General features: G+C 40.7%; 1 long non-coding RNA gene across 1 annotated transcript; it reads right to left on the reverse strand.

The window, feature by feature from the left end:
* Positions 1–451: 451 nt before the first annotated feature.
* LOC120375208 lies at positions 452–24,197 on the reverse strand. The gene is made up of 3 exons (XR_005586511.1): positions 24,172–24,197; positions 15,108–15,826; positions 452–602 (listed from the first exon to the last, which is right to left on the reverse strand). It is a non-coding gene; the product is annotated as an uncharacterized LOC120375208 (long non-coding RNA).
* Positions 24,198–24,832: the final 635 nt, after the last annotated feature.

The following is a 24,832-nucleotide window of genomic DNA, read 5'->3' on the forward strand; positions in this document are numbered from 1 at the left end:
TCATTAAATTCTTGGTGTGCTTCCTGTCTGTCTTTCTATATAACTTTTTCATGCTTCTTAAGTGACTTCACTGCCAATTGAAAACTCCTGGATCATAATAGGGCTGTGTTTTTGGTTGTTTTGCCTTTCTGGATGTTTCCTCATTTTCCTGTAATCCTCATTTGATAATTTACTCATTGTTAGCCACTTAACAATAACCAATGCACATTTGTTGCAGGCTATGGAAGCTCATTCACTGACTGAGATCTGGTGATGGAGGGCTATGTATGCTTCAGTACATAGACACAATGGGATGGGAGAGATGCTAGAATTCTCTCTCCATTTCCTGTGGGTTTGTTTGATCATTAACATCACTTTAATTCAATTTTTATACGATTCTTTTATTCACTCTTTATGTAAGTCAGCATTACAACAAAGCTCCCTGTATTATTGTTTTTAACACAGTAGCATCCTTTCAGAGTTATGTCAGCATTCCCTTTCATAATACTCGTACATCAGCCTAGATTCATGTGCTGTTGATCTTCTCATTTTCAGTCAACATTAATCCCCGTAGGTCCTTTCAGCAGAAGTTTTTGGCCCAATAGCTGTGTTTAACTCACTTTCTGTTTATAAAAAAAATAAAATTGGAACATTGAACAATTCCCTTTCAGGGTTTCTTTTAACAATGCAATGTGCTACTGAAGGCTTGGTTGGTATTTGGAGGTGAGGGAGGAAGGACAATTTAAATCTCACTTCCATCTCCCAGCGGTCTCTTTTCATGCTCCCCATTATCTCTTCTCCCCCTATCTATTTCATTTTCCCCATTTAACATAAAGGATGTACTGAACCTTAGTTTTGTTTTTCAGTTATGACATCCCACATATGTGTTTTTTAGAAGTTGGTTCACAAGTGTGAAGTCACATGGCATGAGCTTCCTTGATATCAGCTCCTGGCTTTGGGCCGCTGCATATCTACATGCCAAAAGCAATCAGTGGATGAAATTTGGGATTCAAATGACTACAGCTATTATCTAATTAAACTAAAATGTACGTTGATTTCAAATACAATACAGAGTACGCATCTATGTAGTCAGCAACATAGATTTTTACTATTTGATAATGCTTGGGAGGAAAATACTATTTCCTTCTTCCATTCCCCTATTGTTAGTGTTTAAGGCAATGTTCTATACTGAAGGGCAGTAGAAAAGCACAGTGAGGGGAATCTTCACACAATATTTCCCTTGGTTTTTTTTCTCTTACAGAATATTTGGTTGAATAAAAGCATAAACAATTGTATTTGGAAATTATTCTGTATCACTTTTCCAAGAAGTGCAGAAGATCCAGTGCAACTTCATCCATTAGGCATTCACGCTGTTGACCATACTATGAATTCTACTTTATTGGCAAAGGATTCTTAATGACACAATGATTTTGACATACCCATTTCCTTTTGATTAATCCCCATAACACATTGGTACATCCATACAGAACTGACAGTTGTTTTTATGAATAACATATAAAATAACACTTTGAGTCTCACAAGGAATGTACAAGAAGAACATGACAAAACAATGTCCTTTTTGCAAACAGGGCCCATGTTGTAAACTTCATTTTACCAGAAATACATTATTAAATATGTCTACGAAGCCTGGCTTTGATCCTGTTCCTCTCGTCCTTGGAATTGTTAGATCCTGTTCCTGTATCCAGTGTACAGGACAGTTTAGTACATACTATTTATGTCAACCCACAAACTTTAAAATTAGGGTTCTTGTGATTTGATCTTACTATAAGCCCTTTCCAATGTAAACCCAAGAAACTTGACAGTTTAAAGCTAAAATAAAATTAACTTAAGTTGTTAATAAAGCTTAAACTGTTGATATTAAATCCTGAAAAGGACTTTATATCAAAATGTGTAAAAAGAGATCAAGAGTAGAACATAGCTCTTGGGAAGACAACAACAGATGGGAGATATCTCAAAGAACGTGAAAAGATTAGAGAAGGCAGAATGTGGTCAGGTTCTAGAACAGCAAAGATTTATGGAATGATCTATTCAGAGCTAGTTCCAACCCTCTCTAAAGGCACCAGGATGAAATTGGCCTGCTGCAACTCCATTGCACTGGGTATGAATATCATCCTGGAGACATTCTTGGAAGGAACCTGTTGGTGGTTCACTCTTCCCAGCACAAAGGCAATGTTGGAAAAGAAAGAAGGCAGTTCATAGTTGTAGAAATGGGTGAAGAATTAATAATGTGTATCTTATTCCAGTAATACTACTTTTTCTGTTTACGAAATGTCTACCAACAGATTATATTTTTTTTCATTTTGTGTTTACATTCAAGTATTTTTGGCTAATAATAGCTAAGAATAATTTTGTCTTTTGCTTGTTTGCGACTATTTAATTGTCAGATTCTACATTCCAAATCTCTGACTCTATTTGAACACTTAAATAAAAGTGACCTGACTTTCAGAGGTGCTCAGCATCTGAAGCTCCATATCAGTGGTCATGATAATGAAAATAAGGCCATGTATATGCTTAAATTTAGTTCCCATGCTTTAATTTTTATTTTTTTTATTTTTATTTTTTGCCATAGGCCACATAGTATGTTTCTGTTCCCTGACTGAGTGTACCTGTTAGAATCATGCTTCTTGTACTATTACTGAAATTTATCAATTTTTTGAAATTCATAATCTTAAGTATTTCACATGGAACTTGATTCTGAAATGTAGAGTAGGTCTACACTTTGAGCTGTGGGTGTAATTGTCAGCATAAAGAGACATACCAGCACTAGCTGTGGTTGAGCTAATGCTCTAAAACTAAAACATAGTCAGAGTGCTGGGAGGGGCTAGCTGCCCAAGTAGGTACCTAGCATCTCAGATGGTATGTATTGTTGTATTAACTTAGATATAATAAATGGGCCAAAGATGTTAACCCAGTCACTGTCCAACATTAAACAGTGTTAGACAAGGTCTGGGATAAGCACTGGAATAAACTGCCTAGGAAGGTTGTGGAATCTTCGTCATTGGAGATTTTTAAGAGCAGGTTAGACAAACACCTGTCAGGGATGAGAGTCCTGCCATGAGTGCGGGAGACTTCTGTAGATGACCTCTCAAGATCTTTTCCAGTCCTATGATTAGGCATATGGAGACTTCAGCTTGCTTAGTACTAAGGCAAACATGCTCTTAAAAATCTTTTAAACTTTTTATTACAGAAAAAAATTAAAAATAGTGAAGGCATCTGAAACATAAGTATTAAGTAAGGCATTTTAAAAACATTTTTGTTTCCCTTTCTTTTTACCTGGACCTTTTTTTTTTTTTTAGAAGGAACCTCCTCCCCGCTTATTTGATAGTCCTTTCAATGGTATCAAATGTAATAACTATCCTTTTGGGTAAAAGAGAAGAATTTAGTTTGGACGAGCTGAAGCTGCTGCCAACATCTGATCCTGTTTCATCCCAGATAGCATATGGAATTCAGCTGGAGCTGGTAGAGGTGATGATGTCCTCAGGATCCCTCTCTCTGGCCTGGTCTGGTCAGAATCAGGATGACAAAGGCTCGGGATCCCAGAAGATGGTGAGAGAGCAGCCATGATGGTGAAGCTCAATTCAGTAGCCTCTCTGTCTTTTCTTCTCTTCATCTGTTCTTTCTGTATTTCCCCCACTCCCCTCCGAAGTCTCTTTCTTTAAGGACCCAAAAGGGGAGTGATGGGTAGAATAGCCCATCCCCTCATTACTTTGTCCACCAGTTAGGCCTAATATCCTACACACCTATTTTGGTTCATTAGTTTGGGGACCTACATAATCTGTTTTTTAAAAAGCATAATCTCAGCCATCCTTGCATTATATCAGTAGGCCATTTTTGTTTGGACTAATCCAGCCCCTCTGTCTTACACCTGTTTATAACATTCTTTATTGAAAAATAAATTGACCTATTTTTCATGGTAATTTCCTAAGAAGGCAAAAGTTAGACTAATTGCCACAACAGTACTGGGGGTGGGTAGCCCCTCCTGTTAGTTAGCATGGTAATGTTACCATGGCTACACTGTATTTTTAGTGCACTAGCTAGATCAGAGCTAGCCTTGATATGTCTCTTTGAACTGGGAATTATATCTCCAGCTGGAAGTGTAGCCATAGCCTTAGGCTTTCTGCAGATATTCTGCAATGTTTACTTAAAAATTCCCATTTTTATACTAGGATAGTCAAGAATGCAAACAGAAGAGGACCTGTGAATGCCATCAAAGAGAATTCATTTAAACATTAGATTACTTGAAGAATTCCCACAACATACACACCAGATACTTGCCCACCTGTAATATCTTGCTTCTCCCTTTGGAGACAGCAGGGCTTGGCGTGTGTGTAAGGGATCGAGCCTTGAGCTGAGAGAGACAGCCGGATCATGTCTGTGGAAACTGGAAGCACCATAGAGCTGGATCTTCCAGAGTGGGGTTTGGGAGATGGGAGCAGGAAGCAGTGTACCTTTACATGCAGAAATCAAGGCTAAGAAGGAAGGGAGAGGAAAGCAGATGCTGCTCGTGGTCTGCTATTGTCTTTTGGAATGAGATGGATCTCTTCTAACAAATTTCCCAATCCCATCAAATCATCATTGCTTTCCACTGTTGTATAGGAAGACTCTTTTTCAATGTGAGCCTGATTTTGTATTGAATTAAATTCAGAACAAGAGTATTTGATGCAACTAATAAGAAAATCATCATTCTGTTTTTGGTTTCTAAGTTTAGGATCTATAATGTGATAAAATACTTCTGCTTTTAATTTACTTGGGGGGTACTTTCTAAAAAACAATGTGAAAGGACAACTCAGAAAACAGTTCTTTGACAAGTCATTGTAATGTATTAACAGCTCTGGTGAGCATATGAAAAGGCTGTATTGTACTGTCACACAAACCAGAACCACTAATGGACCTAGTGGCTGATCTTGCTGGAGTCATGACACTAGTGAAGACAATAACACTGAAAATGATTAATGAGCGATGAAAATTCATTCACTTCTCCTGCAGGGAAAATCTTGATTTGTACAAGATTACTACTACTATTCTGTTTGCAAATGAATTATAAGTTCATTATAGGTGTAGATTGCCCGATAGTTAATGTTGCCCAACACTTCCCATTATAAGACTCTGTTTTCAGGGGGTTGTGATATTGCCAAACTGAAACCATTAAGGGTGAAATGTCCTATGTCAGGGATCTGTCTCAAGCTGATTTTTTGAAAGTTTCAGCTTTAAAGAAAGTCATTTCCAATAATGAGGGTAGTGAAATATATTTTGCCTGTGTTAAAAATAATCTTACTACAGTTTTGTTGAGCAGCTCTTGTGCCTACATGTTCTGGAGCAACAGCTTGAAATTTGGAAGGGCAGTCACCCTAGGGTCAGACATATGATTCTTCCCATTCCTGTGAAAATCCATCCATACTTGACCAAGTTATAAATTTCTGAACAATCTCAGTTCCCACTTGTTAGAGTTTGGCAGCTAAATTCATGGAAGAATCCATCTGCACTGAGCATGCTCCATCACCTCACAACTCCTGTGTGCTCAGTGGACTCTGCATATGCCATCCCCATATAGTGACAGCATGCTTCAGACCATTCCAGGGCTGTCAGGATTTTCCATGCAGTATATCGTTTCTCCCAGCAGCTGGGGACCACTGTAGCTCCAGCCACTGGAACTGAGAACAGGGATACTGTCTTTCCTGTGCTTTCAATGTTTCTCCTGTTGGTGACCAGCAGGCTGTGAGGAGGAGAAAGAGGGAACATACTTCTTGTTCTTGTGTCTTTCCATCACAATCATAGTTTTTCCAGTGTTGGTGCATGGTTCCTCCAGGAGTCGGCAGACCGACAGATATTCTATGGTTTGTGTTTCACTGCAGTCACATCTATTTGGGTCATTGGAATAGCCCCATATCCACATATTGACTTTTGACCTGCCAACTCTTGTTTGGAGGTGATGTAAATATCTTCAACTCTACCAATCTTTCTCTGCACCTGGGGAAAGGCATTTGGCAGTATCAATGTGCATTTTGGTGTCCTCATTGCGTATTTTGAGCCGTGTGCACCACATTTCCAGTCGTGCAGACATCAGAGATTTTTTTTAAGTGGTTCTGTTGCAGTTAGGAAGCTTTTTTGCGATTTCAGGCAGCTAACTGCTGCAGTGTGGCCTTGTAACAGACATCTGGTATCTTTAACCTTTCGTAAACATTCCATTTAGCTTGTGACTGCTCTCCTAACATCCAGAGGAGTTAGTCTGGCAAACACATAAAAGCTGCTCACATTTGTTGGTTTTAGAGATCCTGTGATGTAGTGGCAGCTGTCATTCAGCACAGGGTCCAGCTTCTTTGCATGAGCTAATCTTTCCCAAACCAGACATGCATATTTGGCCACCGAAAAGCAAAGTGCAAGTGTGGTGGTCTTTTAGTATAGCTGAGTTGGTTCCCTGTTTTGAATTTGCAAGCTTCCTGAGTATATTGTTCTGGATGCAAATTTTGCTTTTTGTCTTCTCCACATGTGCCTTGAAGGAGAGAGTGTGGTCTAGCATCCTCTTACCTCAAGGGGAATAAGGCAACACTTCAAAGGAAAACTTTAGAAATGGTAGGGGAGAAATAGGAAAGGAAAACCCCTTTTCTCAGAAGATACAAACTCGACTCCCTCCTGTATCTATCACTAGTGGATTTAGCCTCCCTCCTGTTGTGGTGTAAATAAAATAAAGAGGAGACAAGGTGATTTGGCACAAACAAAGGTAAGTATATTCAGGGTAAAGGTACAGAAAACTGGGAGGAATAGAGGAAAATGCAAACTTAATTAATACAATGAAACAGGGACTGGCTTTGGGAGCTTAAAGCTCAGGCCCATAAACCCTCCCTTGGAAACTGGAAAACAATAAATGATGCCCCAACACAGAAACCTTTTCCTACTGTTCAGGTGCACTGGATACCACGTACAGGTGTGATGCCCAGGACCTTCCACTCTCCAGCTGATTTAGAGCCTTTGAGGAGGAGCACGGGGGAGTCCAGACGACTGTTGGATTTGGTCGCTGGCAAGGAGGCCCTCTGGGATGATGGACACCAGGAATGCAGGATGGCAGGAATGATGGTGACAGGCCTCCTTTTCCTCAATCTCACTGTGAGACCCATAGTATTCTTCACTCTTCAGCTCTGGAGCAATGTGAAGACCCGACCGTGTACTGTCGCTGGGGTGGACAGCTCTGCGCAGGCACTGAACAAGTCCTTATATCACTTTTGTGGCGGGAAAAGGTCTGAGAAGATGGAATGTTGAGGGCTGGTTTTGGCGGGAAAAACTGGTTTTGACTGGTTTGAGCCTGTGTCTTAATGGTAAACAAGTCCACTCTCAGAGATGGAGTCCAAGGGTCAATAGTTCATATACTCCATATTGGATCTTATTTTAAAGCCAGTGATTTACTTAACATTATTTCATAAACACCTTATTAAACAACTAATTGAACATTGTCATAGGTTTCTCCCCCACTTGGAGCTTTTGGGTTCACAAGATGGGGACCTGCATGGACTCCTCCAAACTAAAATCCTAGTTTAGATCTGGTTCTCACTGCCACCAGTTACGTTTTAAGTGAGTAACACACTGCCTGTCCCCCAAGCTTCCCCTGGGGAACCCAGATTCAAACCCCTTGAATCTCACCAGAGAGAGAGAGAAATAGCCAGTTCCCCTCCCCCCACCCCCTTCTCTCTCTCCCGCCTGCGCCGGAGAGAGAGATACCTTGATTCAAACTCCTTGAATCTCTACACACAGGGAAGCAGCCCACTTCCCCCCTCCCTCTCTCCTAGCCACTCTGGAGAGATACACACCGATTCAACTCTGTGAATCACCCTCAGGAGGAACTCACTCTTCCCTCCTCCCCTTCCCTTGAATCTCCAAAAGAGAAGGAATTAACCAAGTCCAAAGAAAAGAAAAGAATTTATTAAAAGAACAAAAAAAGAAAGTACACTATCTCTGTCATACCAGGATGCAAAAATACAGGGTCTAACTTATAAAAACTGGAGAGACTTCCCCCTCCCCCTTCTTTCTCAGTAAAAGCAAAGTAACAGCAATCAGGAATAAATAAGTTATCCAGCAAACACACAATTGCAAATGTAGAAATGAAATTATAAGACTAATCTGCCTTTCTAATTAATACTCACTATTGGATAGTAGGAACTACTCCAGGAGAACTTGGAGACATGTCTGGCCTCTCTTAGATCTAAAGAGAGAACACAGAGCCAACAAGGAACACAGACAAAGGCTTCCCTCCACAGAGATTTGAAATTATCCTGTCCCTTGATTGGTCCTCTGGTCAGGTGTTTCTCAGGTTACTGAGCTTGTTAACCCTTTCCAGGTAAAAGAGACCTTAACCCTGATCTGTTTATTTATGACAAACATATTAAACAGTTTATACTTCTTACACCTAAAACAATCCAAAGTAGACAGGATTTCAGTACTGGACAAGTGATATCCCATTCCAGGTGATGCTGAGTTGTCTATTGACCTCACAATTCCAAAGATGGAAGAAACTCAGTTGCGTTTTGGCTGGGTAGGCGCAAAATTGATTCTTGGTGTAAAAGACTGAGAGACCAGGGACCACTGATGTTAATGTAGTTTTCATCTAGAAGAGATCCTTGGCTTGGGCAGCAAAGCATATATTATTAGCATAGATAAAACTTCTTGTGCTGAGATGGGACTAAGTAATCATTAGCGTAGATGTTGAAGATTATTGGCAACAGTACGTTCCCTTGTGGTAGGCTTTTTTTTCCATTGCTGTCATTGGCTCTGCTTCCTGCATAGTTCACTTTAAAAATATAAGTTCTCTAGTAGAGATTGCATCAGTCATGTAAGGTGATGATCTTTCATCATGTTGTATATTTTAGTAAGGAGCCTTCAGTGATTCACTGTGTCATATGCTGCTAATAGGTCAACTAACATGGTGCCTGTTCTCCCACACTTTTCAGAGCCATTTTTGATGTATTGAGTGATGTTCAGCACTTGACCAGTGTATGATTTGCCTTGGCAGAATCCAGTTTGCTCTGGGATTAGGTGCTTTTCATCAAGTGGTGATAGGTGGCTTAGAATGAAATGCTCGTAAGGTTTGTAGAGGTGACATAGTGATGATTATAGGTCTAAAGTTCTTCGGCTCCATTGTGACCTTCTGTGGCGTCAGGAGTGTCGCAACATGTGCTCAGTGCCAGATCTTGGGTACTTTGTAAGTGGTTGAGCATGTGTTAAACAACTTGAGTACTTTGGTTCCAAATGTTTGATTTGTTCAGTATGAATCTAGACTGATAGCTTTGCCATTCTTGAGGGTGTTAATTCCAGAAGTTAATTTAGTCATTGGTATTGTGCCCCCAAATTATATGTCTTAGTTTTCTTGCTGCTTAAGCCTTGTCTTGGGTTGTTTGTTCAGTACCCTGCCATTTTCTAGAAGTTGGTGTGTGGCCTGGTCTGCAGTAATGTAGTGTTGCTCTGCCTTCCTTGGGTCATTGTTAAGCTTCCAGACAGTTATTCATGCTGTCATGCTGCTGTGGGTTATGTCCACATTCTGAACGAGAATCTGCCTTGACTTCTGTTTTTCCACCTTTACTGCAGAGACCAATTCTTTGCCAGCTGCAATGGTATACTCAGTGAATAGGTCTGCTTCAAATTTCTGTTTGTATCTTGTGTACTGATCTGATAACTTGGATATTTGCCCTGGCACATAGTTTGTTCTGCAGCCTCATGGAATATGCTTCTTCAAGACAGTGCATGCTACATTGACAAACTCGTCATAATTTTCTGTTGTTGGTTTGTTCTTTCTTAAAATGGCATTAAGGTCATTGGTGAAGTCCTTCCATTCTGCTTTCTTAAAATTAAAACAGTGCTGGAATGGTACTGAGTTCGGTGTTATGGCTGCATTGATCTGGATGGCAATTGGCCAGGGTTGTGAATGTGGAATTGGACCCAAAGTTTGTGACATGAGTCAGCTATGTTGTTGTTGACAAATGCCAGATCAGGATTGTAGCCCAGTTTCCATCAGCTTCTGCTAAAAAAAACTGGGAAGGGAGGTCATGAGTTAAACTCAAGTGATGTGCATCTGACCATGAATCAGATCAGTATCTTAAGTGTCATACTAATGCCAGAAGTATGGGAGGGATTTCATTGATTCTTTCTCTCCCTATATAATTATGCACAATCGGATTTAAACAGGCCTTGTATTGTTGCAACCTTCTACTTTAAGAGGCACCCTCTTAATTCCAGCAATGCATCTCCTAATGGTCACCAATTGTTTCACTCATGTCCAAAGTTCACCATCATCTGAGAACTGTATTTGCAGTTTCAAGCTGACTAATTTTTCTGACCAATTCCAAAACCTTCAGCTGTAGATTTTCATTATAAGTTTCCATTTGGTCTGTAAACACTTCTCTTCTGACTGCTACCTTTGTCGTCTTCGTCCACTCCATGCCTTCCTGATATGGCTGAAGCAACTTATCACTTAATGTACATCAAGATCCCTCCTTACTTCAGTACATTTCTGAAGACCCACCTATTCTACAATCGCATGTTTCTGTGTTTGTTTTGTGCTGTACTTTATTGTACCCACAATGCCTTTATATTTGTAAAGTCCCCAGAGTAGGGACTTGGTATTTATCTCACTTTACTGTACAATGTCACTTACATCAATGGCACAATATAAATAATAATAATTACCTATGATCTTTTTGAATAATCAGGGAGATGGAACAAGCTATGTAATTCTGTTTAATTAATTCCTTTTACATACAATTTTAATGCCTTGGGGAAGCTTCTGTTGGGGTTATTTAATTTAATCCCCTGGGCAATCCGACTATTTGTATAACATGAAGTTTACCCTAGCAGCCCTGGTTTTCAGAATGTTCAACTCTCTTTTTCATTGTCTCCATATCCTTCCTCTGAGCATGCCAACCTGGCCTTGTTGCAGGGCATTTTGTCTTCCACTTCTGAGATTCTCCTCTCAGTTTCTTTTGTTTTCCTGTACTACACTGGCAAATCTGCCAACTGTTGTGGAAATTGTACCACTTTTTGGATCTAGGACCTCTACAGCTGCTGCCAGTGCAGGGAGAACCGTGCTTTTGAGGCCTAATCCTGAGAGATGCTGAGCTGCACCTGCAAGTTTCCATGACTTCAGTGGGAATTCCTGGGGTAAAATCATGGCCCTATTTAACTCAGTGGCAAAATTCCCATTTACTTCTGTGGGGCCAGGATTTCTCTCTTGATGTTTAGCACCAGGTTCCACTGCCACAACTAGTTTTTCACACTCTTTTCCTGTAGCGAGTCTCTTTCAGGGCATGTTTGTTTTAGAACCTTGTTTCTTTGGAGTTCATATTCCTTTACCCATATTGCTGCACTAAAACATCTTATGGGTAGGGATTTCAGTCTAACACTGTAAAAGTGGTTTCAGGCAGATGTTCAATTTGTTATAAGAAAAAAACAGGTAATGTCCAAGACCCTGACACTGCAATCCTATCTTATGAATGTCATCTTTGCATTTGTTTCAGCTTCTGTTTCAAGGGAGCAAAAGGTGGACTTGTGTATTCTAATGGGGACATGTCTCATTTGGTACAAAGAAAATAACAGAGAGCTCAGACTCTTTAGAACCAAATAAAAGAGAAGCCAGATTTTAGTTCAGAGGAAATAACCTATCAAGTTATATTTTAACATATAAAGTTCAGAGTTAAGGGGAATGGTAACATGGAATGTAGTATTGTTACTCACAACACTACTATAGCTAGTTTGATGTGTGAAAAAAGGAAGGTATATGGAAAACTATAAAGGTAACTATTTTAAAATCAAATGATTTTCAGTTATTTCTGGAGAATTAAAATACAAATATATATACTTTTTCCTGTTACCCAGATGGACATTTATAAATAGTAGGCTGGATTTAGGCTCACTCGTTCATGTTAATATTCATTACAATTTTCTGGTTCCTTTTAATTTCTTAGCATATTGCATATATGTGAAGGTTAGTAAAAACAAAATGCTAAAGGTAACTTAGGAATGGAAAGAGGAACAGACTGTTTAACTAAGGACATGTATAATGTAGGTAAAACATAAGATTTAATGTTAGCAGCATACAGAATCTGCACATAAACTTGTCTTCTTCCTTATAGAATTATGAGCACCTTATGTGATCATGAGCATTAACTAGTGAAATACATGTACAAAGCATGAAGCTAAATACTTATACTTTTGGAAGGGCCATAGTTTTCTCATATTAGATGAAAAAGTAAATCTCATACATTTTTATTGTACATACAATTTATTTTATTTATAGCTGGCTCCCAAAATTAAGGTGAGTTTATTAACTGTAGAGCAAAACTGAACTAGGCATCACTATGGGAGCCTTCAATGAATGAAAAGTTATAAAGAGAGATTTTCTTATTATTTACTAAAAAAAAAAAAAAAAAGGCATATATGTCTCTGATTTATCCTAGATAATTCACCCTGGAACTCATAGTAAAGCCTTGAACTTGTAAAAGTATTTTTTTCCTTTTCAGGGAAGGAGGGGTTGGGAATAAAGAACCCTTTGGCTTAATTTGAGTTTGGGCATTTCAAAGCAGGTATTTGCAAACTCAGAAAAAAAGATCTTTTCATTAATCCATGATTTTGGAAACAGTCACACTAACCCACAACCACATACAAATACTAAAATCCTAATGGGACTTTTTTTTTTTTTTTTTTTACTAAGCCTGTAACAGTTTACATTCGTCTAATGGCCTTAGGTTATGAGCAAACTACTCAATTAGAGAATTTAGGCTGGTTGCCCACATATTTTAGAGCAAATTATCCTTTCACAAACGCAGAACCCTCTATATAAAATGCCTAAATAGTATTTCCTGTCAAAAAAGGGGAAGAAAAAAAGGGCCCTAAATTCTCACCTTAAGCCTACTATTTATTTTTATGCTAGTATAGTGATTTCATGGAGCAATATTTGTTTTTGTCTGTCATACCTCATGCTAGACACTTTTGCTGGTATGTGCTTTAACCTTTAAAACAGCTAAAAATGCTAATGAAATATTCTTTTTAAATAACTTTTTTTTGAAGTAACTCCCCCCTCCCCTTGCTACTGATTTTTGAAGAGCCGAGTTCTCTTGAAGGCGTGGTATCCTGACAGCTCTTTGATAACAGATCTTCTGCTTGTGAGGGCTCTCTGAATTCAGAGTTATCATTTAACACTTACTATTTCTTCCTCTGCTTCTTTCATTTAAAAGAGGGATTGATGCTTCCAATCTATAAACACCCATTAAAAGTTCCCCACCCTATTATACTAGGCTGCTAGTCTTAATTGTCTGCAGCTGGGTGGATCATTTCATTCAGATTTCAAAGGCAGAGATTTTCAAAATGCAAGCCAGCCTGTTATGAACTCCTCATAACATACTGTCTTCTATAAAATAAGGCATGTAACTATGTCTGTGTATACTGAAAGAATCCCTATCATGCATCTTGAATAACTAAGGGGGAAATCCAGCTTTGGCCCACTATGGGTGAAACATTCTCTGGGTACAATGGAATCAGTATTGTTTTCCTATGATGGATGGTGGAACATTGTGGAGCCCACTTCTGTGGTGGCATAAACCTCCACCAAAGATTTGGTGGCAGAATGAGGGCATGGCTTGTAGCTGTGAATCTAGATGGATTCACTGGCCATTCCCTTTACTAAGAGGACTGTGATGGGGTGTCCACCCCACTTAGGACTGACAGGTGTTAAGATGGCCAGGTAGGCGAATTAACTCCACAGGCTGCTGCTGGGAAGAGGAAGGAGTGTTTGTAGGCTGCAGAGGCATGCTGGCTTCAGTCACTCCCTGGGAGGAGGGTTAGGAGCTGGTACACTCAGAGAGAGAGAGAAGGGGAAACAGATTGGTAGGAAGCAGTCCAGGGAAGGAAGAGTGAGGGTTGGGAGAGGAAAGCCCAGAACTGCTGAGCTGAGGGTCCCTGGACTGAAACCTGGAGAGGAGGGTGGGCTCAGGTTCCCCTATCAGCCACCAAAGGTGTGGCATAGACCTGAGGCAGTGAATGGGAAGACTGCCTAGGACTGCTGTCAGAAAGACTTTGATATATCCTGGAAGGGGGAATGCTGAGTGACCTAGCTGGAGGGCTAAGTCACAAAGAAGAGGCTGCAGTTCCTGGAGCGAGAGGGGGCTGCAGACCAGGCTCAGAGTGACGGCATACGAACTGCAGAAGGGGGTATCTGCCTCTACAGCTCATCCCCAGAGTGACCAGGAGGAGGCATGACAGGGACACATCCTGTGTATGCTGCTGCAGCAGTGACAACTGTGTAGTGGCTCTTCTACAACTGTGTGGCTTGGAGGCAGGGATGAGAATTCCCCCCCCCCACCCCGGTGGGGCTTTACCACCCCACTCACCAAAGTGTTTTACTGGTATTGATACAGGATTGAGGCTTTGCCCTTTAGCACAGCTTTTATTATAGAACTCTCTGAACACTCAGAACTCCTGCTGAAATCATAGAGCTGTGTGCTCTTATCTGAAGACAATATTTAGCTCTAATGGTGAAAGTTTACAAATTTTTTGTCTTTGCCTTGTCTCTTGGCTCCTGTTCTTCATCTCCAAACATTCTTGTCAAGTGCACCTTCTAAGCTGACACCAGCCTTCTTCATGTCTGCCTCCACATCTCGAACCACTTTTTCTAGGCCTTTCTCATTGTCTTTGTCATGTGACTACTAGTTCTTGTACTCTTTGTCCAACATATCCCACATGTTACTGTCTCACATGACCCAACCATCTCCACTGATACTCCCTCAGCTATTCCATGACAGGGGGTTACCTGTATCATGGCTTCTATAATTTCATTGTCTTGCCTATCAGCTCTTGTCTTACCCCGTGTCAACTTGAGTATTCTCATTTTGGTAGCTGTTCTTATCTCTCTTCCTCACTAACCAGCATTCTGACTCATACAACACAGCTGCCTAATGATAATCTTATGCACTTTGCTTTTTAGTTCACATGGCATATACTCATTGCAGAGAATTCCTGTCAACTCCCTCTGTTTACACCAAGCACTCTTCATGTGGATCATAATATGCTCATACACATTACCATCATGTTGCACAGACTTTATACCATTTCATTTTACTGGCTTTTTTTTGTACCTCTCACTGAAGCATTGTATGTTTTCCATCTTTTGTTGAGTGATTTGTAAGCCATTTTCTTTTAATGCAGGTCTCCATTCTTCTAGGTTACTTTCCAGGTTCTGTTTCTCTTCATGGCATAAAATGTCATCAGTGAAACACATGCTTCATGGACCCTCTTCCCTAATCTCCTGAGTCAGGGTATCCATTACAGCTACAAATAGGAAAGAACTTAAGACTGATGGTTGATGTAGACATACTCTGACAGTGAGTGACTCACTGTAGCCACTAGCTGGTTCTCACTACTACTACGGTCCCTCCATGATAGCTTGACCACATATCTCTGGCATGTTGCATGACTGCAGGCACCACCATTATGTTTATCTAGGAACGCTGTCCTAAATCTTCTCCAAATCCACAAACACTAATTGCAATTCCTTGTGGTTTTTCCCTGTACTTCTCCTGCAATGTTCAGGCTGCAAACACTGTATTACTGACCTTCCTGGAATAAACCCAAATTGGTTGTTGTGGCATACTTGATTTTCAGCTCCTCTCAAAGTCTTTTCTCAATAATTCTTTCCAGTCATTTCAACATGTTACTCATTAACTTGATGGGTCAGTAAAAGGCGAAATATTTTACTACATTCTGGCACATCTCCTTTAAGCTTGAAGACAGGGACCAATGTGCTCTTTTGCCACTCATCAGGTATTTTTCCAGTATGAAGAATTAGTCTCATGACCTGTGATGGAGCAAAAAAATATTAAAATAAATATAAGATGAGATTAAATAGAAAATAATCTTGTAGGTTTTGATTGAAGTAATGTGTCCTCAGGGGACACTTAAAATAAGAGAGTGTGGTTGTTTTATGGATCAGTTCAAGAAGGGTGTTCCATGTGCGGGGGATAAAGGGCTTGCTTTTGTTCTAGTTGAAATTAATGGAAGGTCTCACATGATTTCATTTGATAGAAGGAGCAGGTAGAAGAATTCATACCATTACTGGAAAGAGAAGGGCAGACAATCATGATTTTCCCAGATGTGGACCACCAAATACAAGCAATGGAGTATGTTTTTCTTCTATTAATGTGGACTTCTCTAATTAAAAACTGAGGTGATATCTATCAAGTACTCTGCAAAACTAAGCAAAATACCAAAGGAAAATGTATCTATTTTAGGACCCAGGAGCTGTTAAGAAACTCTAGGACAAACTGAATTAAAAACAAATGCCTGATCTCTGTGTGATAGAATTTGATTAAGGATATTGGCCTTATACTACAGTTTTCAATTTGACAGGCCCTACTAAAGCTAAAATTGAATTTCATATGCAAAGCTTATATGGTTATGCTATAGAATTGTCTTCCCTAGAGACACATGAATTTTGTTTAACTGAAAGATAAACAAGTTAAACGCTGATCTGCCTGTCTAAGACAGTTATATGATAAAGTTACATTGTAAAGATAGTGAATTTTGGGATATATGTTTAGGAGTTTGTAGTTAACTTTAAGTCTAATACTCTGGATTTATGCTGTTTTTGTTCAATGTTCTGTCCTTTTCATATGAAGTTCTGTGTTTCTGGCCAATTTATGTCCAGACTTATCTAATAAACAAGTTTGTAGGAATGCATTTATAGATTGTTAGGAATATATGTGGTGCCTGTAGTTTTCCTAGCGATAACATATTTTTATTGTTTTTGAATGTATAATACAAACATTATTAATAATAGCAAAGAAATAATTGACATAAATCAAGACAAATTCTGCTAATTCATATAGCTGACAAGGAGACACATAAGCCAAGATTTTAAAAAATGATTGGTGATTATGACTGCCTTAATTTTGGGATGCCCAACTTTGGACACTTTAAAGAGGCTTGCTTTTCAAAAGTTCTGTGTTCAGTAATTTCTGAGATTCACAATATTTTAAGGTGTCTCAAGCTGGGCATTCAAAATCATGAGTCACTTTTAAAAATCTTGGCCACGGAGAATTTCTGGATTTGGTAAATGAGTAAGCAAACAAGCACAATAAGTAGAAATTCCTATTACAAAATCAGCATTGTTAATTTATTTATATAAGTGCTTAGTATTAATTTGTATATCTTCATAATGTATTTATTATTTTATTTATTTTATTATAAAGTGTCTAGGAGTCCTAGACATAGATCAGGGACCCCATTGTGCTAGATTCTGTACATGCACAGAACAAAAAGACAGTCCCTGCCCCAAAAACTTGCAATCTAAGTATAAGCAGGGGTGAAAGTAATATAAAATTCTTACTGGTATGGGGGCCTGGAGTGGGCCCCTAGAAGGAGCAGGGTCTCAGGAAGAAAGGGCAGGGCTGAGGAGGTTAGCTTCCCACAGCAAGCCCATTTGCGCTGCCTGGCCTGTGCTACCCAGGGCTCCAGTGGCGATTTAAAAGGGCCTGGGGCAGCAGCCTGGAGCCCTGGGCCCTTTTAAATCATCAGCCCTGGGGCAGCAGTCCCTTTTGCTCCTCTCCCTCGGCATCAGCGGCTCTGCCGGTAGGGAACCTGCCAGTAGGGAACCTACCGGCAGGCCTGCTGATGGGGAGAGGGGGGAAGGGGCAGTAATGTTGACATGCTGCTGTGGCAGTGCTTTAAGGAGGGTCCTTAAAGAGCTGCCATGGCAAAGGACCCTTCTCAAAGAGCTGCCATGGCAGCGCTTCAATGTCGCTGAGCACAGGCCGGTACCGTACTGGCCCACTTTCCCTGAGTATAAGACAAGAGTTTACAGACAGATGGAGGAGCACGAGGAAACAATGTTAATATTGTGTATAATATTGATGTTTTATTCTTGAGACCTCACTAGTGCACTCTGGTATTAGATCTTTGCTAAGAAATCAGAGAGACTACCACCTTTTGTGTTGAAACCATTGTGTATGTTGATTAGCACAGTGAGAATTAGTGAGGTTCTGTTGTATGCTAGCTTTTAATTTTCAGAATTAATACACATCTAAAACATATCTACACATGGAATTAACAAAAATATATGTGTATGTGAAGAATAATCTTGTTCTAATAAAGATCTGAAGTCGCTGAGAGCTGTGCACATGTATCACAAGACAATTTGTTTTCCTGGTGTGAAAGAAATACCACCATACAATTTTGACAAATATTACTTTATAAAGTAACTCAGACTTAACAAAAATACATATTTGGTCCTAATGCAAAATACATATTTTGTCCTTAAATGTTGCCACTACCTTCTGTTTATCTACCTATGTTATTACCTTTCCTGGTAATTTACCTTATTCTCAGTGGGACTCAATCTCTCATAAAAATGAGCCAGAGTTGTTCATTTCAATTGCAGTATTCTGGCTTATTTTGCCTAAGGAACTGACAGTTCATCTAAGACTACTCTTTCCCATCTGCCTTATACTCCATCTTTCATTCATTAGCACCTTCTCTTTGGTTTTATCTTTCACTAGCCCACCCTGTTGGTTGATTAATGGTAATTTATAAATCAGGCAGCAAGGGAGCACAAGGGTGCTATATTTATACCATGGAAAAAGAATTCATTGCATATAAAATGTATCCTAACTTCTGCTAATCTAAACCTAACCATCCTAGATTGCAGCATCATATACTGCTAGATCATGTAGGCCCCCCACATATTTTAAAGCATTCAAGGATTAGAAGTCTTAAATCAGGTTAAGTTTCTAAGAGTAACCAAAGTAGTCTTGAACTGACCCTCAGTTCTAATATTTGAACTCTGTCTTTAGTAGTCAGACCAGGGTTCAGGTGAAAAACTTTGACATGGGAAATTCCTCTTTTGATCTATCCTCTACCCATATTTAATAAAAAAGTTTTGTTTTAAAAAAGGGGAGGAGTGTTGGCTTCAGCAGTCCTCAAATCAGGCTCTGATTCACAGGCACATATTAAATATTTATATATTAAGAGCTCAGTCCTGGAAGCCGCCCACATGTGGAACTCCTGTTGACATCATTGAAAATACCACATGTGAAGGAATTGCAAGACTGGGCCTTAAATTATCTGCAACTTTAAATAGTAACAGTTGTGATACAGAACAGTCAACAGTTGAAACCAGTTCTAACCATCAGCGTGCCTTTGAGTTTCATAATCCCTAAGAACGCTTATTTTATGTCAATGTATGTGAGAAGACAAACAGAAGCTATTCATCTAAATATAAATACAAAGCAATCAGTTACTGTTCTTCAGCTTTCAAAATGTAAATTTGCTTTTAAGGGCAGTTCTAATATTTATAATCTTTAACTGAGTGAAGTACATTGATACAATTACATGTGGCTCTTATTACCCAAATTGCTTTATAAGCCTGCAATTTAACATGATCATATGAATTACGAACTGTGATTTTATTTCTTTTATAATCTTTGTAGTTCTTGCCATTACTTTTACATGTCTATGTCTGGTATTATGCAGCTTTGAAACTGTGCCAAAAACATTTATTGTCCTATTTCTGGCATTCTGGTACTGCATGGCTCCATCTGATTTCCAACCAGGACAAAGCTTATTAGCAGATCCAGTTCTCAGTATTTTGCTGAAAACAGTTTTATATGTAAGTTTAGAACGGTGTTTAAAAGTAACCTTCTGTACTCTATGAAACAAGTATGAAATGCCCAGAATGTTAATGTTTCTCTACCTACCTTTCTAGTCTTGAACAGTTTATCAAAAGCTAACAGTAAAATATATTCAGCTAATTAGGACTTTTCTTCTCATTGCCTATCTCCTCCAGCTTGACTAGTAAGGCATTAAAATATAGTCAGGGTGAAAAAATTGATATCTGGTGTGACAAAGTTCCTCCTCTGCCTTGGTGGGTCCTGCGCTTATTGGCAGATTTGCTCACCTCAGTGATCTTCCCCACAGTCTGGGTCAACTTCTCCTGTGTCTGATCAGGAGTTGGGAGGTTTGGGGGGAACCCGGGCCCACCCTCTACTCCGGGTTCCAGCCTAGGGCTCTGTGGATTGCAGCTGTCTATAGTGCCTCCTGTAACAGCTGCATGACAGCTACACCTCCCTGGGCTACTTCCCCATGGCCTCCTCCAAACACCTTCTTTATCCTCACCACAGGATCTTCCTCCTGGTGTCTGATAATGCTTGTACTCCTTAGTCCTCCAGCAGAACTCACTCTCACTTCCTTGTGCCTCTTGCTCCCAGCTCCTCACACACACTTCCTCTCCTCTGGCTCCCCCCTCCCTGACTGGAGTGAGCTCCTTTTTAAACCCAGGTGCCCTGATTAGCCTGCCTTGATTGGCTGCAGGTGTTCTAATCAGCTTGTCTGCCTGAATTGGTTCTAGCAGGTTCCTGATTACTCTAGTGCAGCCCCTGCTCTGGTCGCTCAGGGAACAGAAAACTACTCAGCCAGTGACCAGTATATTTGCCCTCTACCAGACTCCTGTACCCCACTGGCCTGGATCTGTCACACTGGTTTCTATACTTGTCTGTGCTCTATACACACACGTAGCAATCCTGAATGGGAGTTACATGCTCAGTAGCAGGGAGAAATGGCTCTCAAGCATCATATTTACTTGGGTCCAAATCCTGTTGTCTTTAATCAAGTACAAATCCTATGGAAGCCAGCAGGAGTTTTCTCATTTAAGGACAATTTGGCTCTTAGTTTACCAATGAACCCAGTGTACACAGGCCAGGATTGGCTAATAAGGCTAAAGCCTATTTTTAGGCCCTGCTGTAGGCCCTCCATTCCATATTGAAGTAACAGCTGAGCGATGGTAGCGGGGCCATTGGAAATGTTTTGTCTCATTAGATATTGCTTGTACAAATTAATCCATCAAGATTGTGAATTCAATTTATGGTGGTTGTGATTTTGTCTTTGTGGGCTAAGTAAGTGTGGGCCCAAGCAATATTGAACTTTGTACACAGTAGGCCTACACTGGACAATAGAAACCATGTCAAAGAAAGGAGGATGGCGGAAATTGAAGTAGGCCAAAGAAAGACGGCAAAGACAAGATGTAGTGCTGAAAGGTACTTCTTCTCTCCTAATGTTTTTTCCTCCTACTAAGTCTGGTGGTGAGAAAATCCAGGCAAATGCCAGCCCAAGTGAACCTGCTGCACCTGTGCCTGATAAAAAAAGGAGCGGCCTCCTGTGAATTCTCTAGCTGCAGTCTCACCCCACTCCTTTGAAGACTTTCCCAGTGATAGTAATACAAAAATATCCTTCTCCAACAATCCAGGCGAGTGGGACATGACTTCTCAAGATCTCATTGCCTATTGGACTGAGAAGGGCCCACAGAAATGTCAGAAGCTAGATGCTGACTTTTCTTTGTCAAACCGAGAGTATACCAATCCAAATCATTATCTGACCAAATCAATGTTTGAACATGTGAAGCCTAACAAACAGATTGGCAAGCGAGAATGGCTCATCTATTCACCTTCTGAGAAGAAAGTGTACTGTTTTTATTGCCATCTGCTTTCTGATACCAAAAAGTGGGGAATGTTCTGCAAAGGCTGCAATGATTCAATGGAAGAATGCTGCATACATTAACAATCATGCAATGAGTGAGTAGCATACATTGTCAGTTAGCAGCTACCATGCCCAAAAGAAAGTTAGTGGCAGAATTGATACCCAGATGGAAAACCAGGAAGCTTGTGCTTATTGGAAGAACTTTCTCCGAAGCACAGTTGAAACTATATTTTTTCTTGCTGAGTGTGGTCTGCCATTCCGTGGCTTAAATGAGACTGTTGGATCGAAACACAATGGCAATTAGCTTGGCATTCTAGAGCTAATAGCTAAGTTTGACCCAAATGAACATGGAAATTGTGGAAAAGGCCATACATCATATCTATCAAAAACTATTTGTGATGAATTCACTGCACTGCTGGTAAAGAAGATGCTATTAGCCATTGTAGATGAGATACAATATGTGGGATATTTTTCAGTGTCCATCGTCTCAACACTGGATGTATCACGTGTAGATCAGCTGACTGTCGTCTTGCCTTATGTGCTACCCAATGTCCAAGTTGAGCATTTCATGACCTTCATAAACATCACCAGTCACACAGGGGAGAAACTTGCCTCATACCTATTTGATTTCCTCACCAAAAATGGGATTGACATCAGCCTTTGTCATGGTCAAAGCTGTGATAATTCAAGTAATATGAGTGGCAAATATTCAAGGATGCAGACAAAAATAAGAGTGCAATGCTTTGTTGATTACATATCATGTGCTACACACTCACTCAACCTTGGTGGCCAGTCTGCCGTGGATTGTTGTGTTGAAGCAGTTTCTTTTTTTGGATTTGTCCAAGAATTGTACAATTTTTTTCTCTGCATCAACCAGTCATTGGATGATTCTTATAGCTTCACTACCAAAGGGATGCCCAGTGCCCAAGTCACTCTCAGGGACATGGTGGAGTGCCAATGCTGAAGCTGTGAATGCAGTTGTTCTGGGATACCCCAACATCCTTGAAGTGCTAGAGAGCATCAAGGATTGGTGGGATGAGTCTCATGCTTTTGCAGCAGAGTCGTATGCACTGGTCTAGGGAGAGAAGCAGAGACAGGTGCCTTTCCCAAGTCTGTCAAAACAGCATTAAGTGCCAGACACAGAGGAGGATGTCACCAGTCAAGAGGCCACTAAGTGCCAGACCCAGAGGGGGGCTGTGGCTTGAGGAGAATGGGTTCTGTCACATAGAGTCCAAATGCATCCTGGGAGAGTGCCACACTAGCAGCCTCATGGCACCACATCCAGGTTCAGGAAGAAGTCACCGGATTTATAGATGTGTTGTAACTGTAAAGTCTATTGCACTTCAGAAACTGCTGCATTGAACTTTACCCAAGTCATTTCCTCACAGTGCTTACATCATGAAATGTCCTTAATATCCAAAGAAAAGGTCTTTGTTGTAAATAAATTGTATATATGTTTAAGTGAATTGCAGTGATTATGAATTAAAAGGGTAATGAGTAAGAATAGGAGTATTCTGGAGTTAGGGGCACCCTTGTTCCTTTCCAAGCTGCCCAGGGAGAGATTAAGGTAAACATCCAGGAACCCCCGGGCTCATTCCTACCTATATGATGTGAGTCCTGTTCACACAATACCAGGAGAGAGAGTCAAGGTGGGCAGGTACTGGGGTGATGTGAATCCTTTTCTCACTCTGTTCACCTGGGGCAGCTGTATACATAGAGAAATTTCCCTACTATGGTGGGACAAATCCTCTGCTTACACCAGCACAGCAAAATTAAAAGAACTAATGGGAATCAACTTCATTTTATTTTGCCTCAGGCAAATAGACTTTAATGAGACCTAAGCACCTGCTTAAGTGTGGTGGAAAAGGGGTACTTTGCTGAATCAGGGTCAAAGTTCTGATGGAAGAATAAACATTATTAGTGATGGAGCTTGTCTAAACATAGAAGTTACTCTGGAATAAAATAGGGTGTGGATTTAAAGTGGAATAGTTATTCTGGAATAATTCCACTTGTAAACAAGCCCATACGGTAGGAAGCAAAAAGAATATAGCTGATTTTTAGATATCATGTGGAACTCCAGCACAAACAGTAAGAAAAATCATGAAAAATTCATTTGAAAACTGGGCAAATTTGATTTGGTATTTGACAGTTCAATGTTCCATTTACATTTTTTCTATCATTTTTCAGCCTGTGTGTGTGTGTGTGTCACTGCGCACTGCCTCCACCCCGAGCTCTGACTCTGCAGCTCTGATTGGCCATGAACTGAGGCCAATGGAAGCTGCAGGGGTGGTGCCTGCAGGCAGCAGCACATGGAGACCCCCTGACCCCGCTCCCCTGCCTAGGAGCCGCTGCCGGAGGGGTGTGTGTGCCGGTCGCTTTGGGACACGCACTGCCTGAGGTAAGCGCTGCCCCATTGCCCCCCTCCAATTCCCCTGCCCCCGCCCAGAGCCTGCATCTGAACTTCCTCCCAGAGCCCTCACCCACTCCCGCACCCCAATCTCCTGCCCCAGCCCAGAGCTGGCAACCGAACTTCCTCCCAGAGCCTGCACCCCTCACCCCTCCTCGCACACCCCTGCCCCAGCCCAGAGCCCGCACCCAGCATCCAAACTTCCTCCCAGAGCCTGCTCCCCATCCTCCTCCTGCACCCCAATTCCCTGCCCCAATCAACGTACTCACTTTCTTTTCATTTACTTCCCATTACCTATAATATAGGAGTGTTGTGTATTTGGTTGTCATGGGTTTTGTTACTATGGCAACTGAGTTAGACTATTAAGGGATAGCTCAGCCGGTTTCAACCGGCTGAGTGAGCTCTCTGTCTCTGTAAATAAAATGGAGGTTTTGGTTAGCTGTCTGCTCTCTGGCCTCAAGTGATTGCTTCCTACACCGGCTGCCCCAAGGATACAACACTGGCGACGAGGATGGGATCCTGGTGCTGCTCCAGTAACAGAAGGAAGTAGAAGTCAAGGTAAAGACCAAACAAAGAAAAAAAGCTGCTTGTTGCACTGACTGTGAAAGTGAAACTAAAAATCATGGCTACTCTGACCAGGCCCCTGGAGCCTTTTGATGAGAATACAGAGCAGTGGCATGTGTATACTGAGCGTTTTGAGCTTTTTGGTATTGCAAATGACATTACAGAAGCGAAGAAGGTGCCAATATTCTTAACTGTTGTAGGGGCTAAAACCTACTCTCTGCTACGCAGCTTACTACACCCTGTTAAGCCTGAGACTAAATCTTACAGTGACATTGTGGAAATCCTGGGGTCTCATTTCTCCCCAAAACCACTGGTAATTGCTGAAAGATATAGGTTCCACAAAAGAGACCAAAAGGAAGATGAAAC

The sequence above is a fragment of the Mauremys reevesii genome, linkage group 11 (assembly GCF_016161935.1).
Source record: "Mauremys reevesii isolate NIE-2019 linkage group 11, ASM1616193v1, whole genome shotgun sequence".
Lineage (NCBI taxonomy): Eukaryota > Metazoa > Chordata > Testudines > Geoemydidae > Mauremys > Mauremys reevesii.